The sequence below is a fragment of the Rhea americana genome, unplaced genomic scaffold (assembly GCF_003343005.1).
Source record: "Rhea americana isolate MKP2758 unplaced genomic scaffold, rheAme1 scaffold_43, whole genome shotgun sequence".
Lineage (NCBI taxonomy): Eukaryota > Metazoa > Chordata > Aves > Rheiformes > Rheidae > Rhea > Rhea americana.
Genome location: NW_028186568.1, coordinates 2,797,483 through 2,802,529, shown reverse-complemented (window position 1 = coordinate 2,802,529; position 5,047 = coordinate 2,797,483).

The window sequence follows — 5,047 nt, the reverse complement described above, 5'->3', positions numbered from 1 at the left end:
GCGGATGCTTAGGTTAGAACAAAAGCATTCTGTTTTAATTGACTTTAATTATAGCTTGTCTACCTACAACTGCTGAATTGCTTTAACAATACTGTTACTCCCCAGAGTATGGATGCAGTTGTCCCAGTCTAAAGCTTACATGGCTTACTCTTGTCAGGAAAGGAAAATACGTTATGTGTGTAGGTGCAGGCTTGTTTTGCAAACAGCTGTAGCTGTTTAAAAGGTAGCACCGYGGCAGCCTGTTGCCGTGTGTGTTCCAGGGGCTGCTCCCTCTGTAGCAGAGTCCTGAATCTGATCGCCTGGGTGATCCGTGATCCACAGCCACTTGGCTGCAAAGTTGCAGGGCTTGCTTAATTCAATATTAGGCTATTTAAGCCCAGTAGATGTTTCACTGAAGTGGATGAGAAGTCTTTACATAGGTGCTCTGCTGAATAGTTGAGGTGAGTCAGAGACCTGTGGTGTGGTGATAACTTGAGCACCAAAGCTGTTTCGACCGTGAGCCGCATGGCTTGGCATAGGAGTGGCTCTGTATGGGTAGCTCTGATCAAAATAGCTTCCCTAGTACCAAAAAATGTTAGAGATCATTCTTCCTTTTCTTYACCTGAGCAAAGAGGAAATGGGTGAACTGTAAAGACTTGTGTCTTTTGTTCTGAATTAAAAAAACAATTTTTTTCAGTGAAAAATGGAATGTAGCCAGGACCTACCTGAGACAAGGAAAAACATCTTTTTTAATTTCTTTTCTTTTTTAATTAAGCACTTTGTAGGCCTGCATGGAGCATGGTTACTTGACCGTTTTATGCCTGATGTGTTTGCTCTATGCAGAGGTCAGAGTCACATTTGCAATCCAATGTCTCTGTTTGGTCATTTTGATTTTGTGCTGTTCTGAATGTACACACAGCTGCACCTCTGCGCTAGACAAGGCAAGGTTAAAGAAAAGGGCATTTACAWGGGAAAGAAGTAAGGCTTGTGGTAGTTCCTTGTGCCTAGATGCTTGCTGCCCTTTCCCTTTGCTTGCCAAAGCCCAGCAGTCTATAGCTTTCCATGACTGGAAACACAGAGGAACTTTCCACCTCTGTGAACAAGAAAGCAGTAAAAATTCAATAGGACAGACTAGGCTGACACCACATTTATGAAAGGAAACAAATAGAAGAAAAGAACTATGATTAAACTTTAATGATTAAGGTATGGATTGTTTTATTAGCAAATGGATTTTAATCTTGACAGCATCCCATAAATCGTCTACCTTGATAGTGCTGTGAGGTGKCATGTGATCTGATGACGGAAGTCAGTGTAAGGCAAATGCCACCGTTTTAGTCATCTTGGGCAGCATGTCAACACAGCAGATGGATTTCTGTCCTTTACGTACAATGCGCCAACTGAAGGCAGGCAGATGTACTGCACTCTCCAATGCCAGGTTGGAATATGACYCAGCCGAGGGCACAAGGATGTCTGAACAGTGTCACCTCTTATCTGCCATGACAAATGGCAAATCCGTGTCCTGTACCAACGCGGTGAGGAGACGGCACGGAGAGCAAAGTTGCACAGACATAGGAAAAACTCCTGCAGGTGGAAAATGGGAGAGTGAGCGATACACTCTGGGCGGGGATCAATTGGAAGGGTGTTGAAGATGATTGACTTAACAAAGCTCTTCATGCAAATGCCGCAAGCAAAAACTGCCCCGGGTAAATGTTTAAACCTCCTCAGCAGACAAATACAGTCTGTTGAGCTAAATAGGCTCCAGTTAGACAACTCTAAGTGTGTGCACTGTTCCTGCGCTTTGCTGGGGGCGGGGGCAGTGGATCCGGAGCTGCATGGTTGCACTGTATTGTAATGTGCCCTGTCAAACAGAGGAGGCTTTTGTGCCGGGGCTGAGCTAACTGCTTGTTTTGCAGAGGGGGTGCCCGGGTGCACCACAGTAGCAAGCCAGAGCAGCTCCCCGGCGGCGCTGCTGGAGGTGGGCTCAGGGCACGTTTATTTACAGATGCATGATAGATCGTTGCTGTCCTCAAAGCTTTTGGCCACAGCCGCCATATCACACAGGCACATCTTACAGGTTTTAACCCCGTTGTTTTCCAAGCACTGAGCTGTGGGATAAGCAGGCTTAACTGCACGTAGGTCAATAGGGTAGCAGTTGTCTATCTCAGGGCTGAATTTGGCCCACTATCAGTTAGTTCACAAAAAAGCTCTTGCTCTGTCTTTTGTGCTGTGTTAGTCAAATATTATTCTTTCAGAAAAATGACAGAGAGAGGAAATTATTTTATCAAGACRTGAAGTAGGTCATTGTTATATCCTCGGTTATCATTTTCCCCGTGATACAAAAAAAAAAAAAAAAGAGAGAGAGAGAGAACTGGACACAGGCCTTGGAGAATGAAAGCTTTCTTTTTTTGCTCACAGAAACTTGAAAAGCCTGACACGGAGAGAGGCGAGGGAGCGAGGCAGCGCGCTCCGAGCATGACGTGATGCGTTGTTGCCTGCTCAAGGGAAGAGCGCAGCCCGCGCTGCGGGGCTGTCGCCAGGATCCTGCTCTTTGTAAGGAGAGCAGCCCCCTGGTCTGAAAAAAAACATCTGTGAGGCACTTCTCCTTTTTTCCAAAGGGCAGGATCGTGGTGACACTGCTCAGCTGGCCGGTGGCTGGGGGAGGTGGGGAGAAAGGAAAGGGGAAGTAAGAGGGAGCAAAGAAAGGGCAACAGCCTGGGGAGGAAGAGGGAACTTGTATAAAGGACGGACTGGACCTGCTGTGATTCCAAAGAAGGGGTTTTGAGACTGTTCTTCCAGGCCAAGGAGTGAGAGGCCCCAGAGAAACCCTAGATAGAAGTAGTATGAGATGTACTATATAGAAGTATTATAGTTTCATGATATATTTGAATTGTAACTTAAAAAAACCAAATCAAAACAAAACAAAATAAATTTGCCAGGAGTACTTTTAAGGAATATTTTCAAAACCCAAGACACTCCTCTCAGGGAAGTTTTCAATACCTGAGAAAATGGATCAGTTATGGACATATTACTAACACCGTAATATCTTYCCACTCCTCATGTGGAGTTGTGCTTGAGAAGACACTATCAAAAATTCAAAGGCAAAAAGGCTTGTTGAGATAAACCTAAAAAAGAAAACAAACCAGACCAAAACATAATGATTTCAAGCCTCATGAATTCCTGGTTAACTCAGAAAACAAAATAACTCAATCTCRTATCTGCAGTGGCTCTGCAGGGGTATCACCATGGGAGGTGAACTCTTTGTCTTGCTTTCAAAATCCTCTTCATCCGATTTTGGATCACAGCGGCTGGAAGGTCATAAAGTCTGTGTGATAGTCACCATTCTGCCTGCTTGTCCTGAAGATCCTCACCGCCCTGGGGCTGTCCCACCTGCACCGAGGCAGGAGGTCTCCTCCTGGCTGCTYGCCTCAGCACCCTTCCTGGTGGGTCAAACCAGCGGAGAGCAGGTGGCAGCAGTGGCACCAGCAGGGTGCCAGGCCACTGCTGGGGACAGACAGGGTAAGATCTTCGCAGTGGTGGCAAAGCGCTTCAGTAGGTGATATCGATATTGCCAAGCATCCAAACGAAGGTGTTGAGCCTCCCTTTGCTCTGGGCACCCCGTGACGCGTTGCACTTCCTTGTGGTSCTGCTCGCATAGTTTTATAGCATGCTGTGCTATTTCTGTGCCAGGACTCCCTGTTTATAGGGACAGTTGGTAAGCAGGAGGCAAATCCAAGAGCTAAGCTGGACAACTCAGAGGAGAAAAGAAAAGAAAACATGCTTTGGCAATGTGCTGAGCATGGATGGGGAAGGTAAGAGTGGTAAGAATGAGAGCTGAGCAGAGAAACAACATCTTAGTTTGGATGCACATCTCTGAGGAACCTGGGGCTTGTGGCTAGCACTGTAGAGAGGCAGGGTGTCTGCAACAGGGACCTTCTTTGCTTTGCTCTGCTGGTCAGCCCAAATATGAATCTCCTTACTAGCTTCCCCAAGCTGCTGCAATCTTAGCAGTGCTTCAGGTGGAAGATCTCTTCCCAGCACCCCTAAAACAGCCACTGAGTCCCTAGCCCACTCTATTTCTGGGCTCTAGGGGCTCTTTCCAGCAGCTGGGAAAAACATCCCTAAGTCCCTTCCTACTATGTAACTCCCTCCCTGTCTGCACACAGTAATGGGTAACTTTTCTTCCAGAGCCTTCCCGACATTTGTAGCACTCCAGGAGTGAAATGTCGCTGGCTGATGCTCCTGGTTCCTGTACCAGCCCTGCTCTCATCCCTGCTGTGAGCCCTCTCTTCATGCTTCACTGTTAACCCATCCTTGAGCTGAGGAGACTTGCATTTATAGACTCTTTYATATCTGAATCACACAGGTAGTTCTCCATGGCATTCATGCTGTCCCGTCTGAGCCTAAACCGCAATCCATCATCTCCTGTGGACACTCTTATCCCAAACTTCAGTTTTCCTCAAATCATCTGTATCTCAAAGATATTTTCTCTACATCAGAGACATTTTCCTCACTAGCCAAGTTCAAAGACCTTTGTCTATTTGCCTCGCAGGATTATGTTAGACATCTGCTTTATGCTGATTAGAGTCATTCTAAATGGRGATGGACCCCAGCAGTCACTGTGTGCAGCTACTCCCTAACTAAAATTTATCACACACCTTTATGCATGCCGCATACGTGCTGCACATGGAAACCTCACCTTGCYGGCGTTTCAGGCCTCAGAGCTGTTTCAAGCAGGAGCTATGTTGCAGAGCAGCCTGCCAGACATGGTTTTCTCCCCGAATGTGCATGTTGGCAGCATGACAGATTTAAGGAGTCAATTGTGCAGCGTGAGAATAGATAATTTCAGGGGGGAGATTCCAGGTATGCAACGGGAGATGCAGAACTTGCTTTTGGACGTAGGAAGCCCTGAAAGACCAGACCTAAAATTGCTGACACTTTTACTTATTGATAAAGTAAATGCAGGGATATTTCCTTGTGTTTTAGATGCAAGGCTGTATTTAAGAATAAGGCCTAGTTTGCAAATGAGCCATGACAGATGATGTGATCAAACCTGGCTGGAGGAATGTGA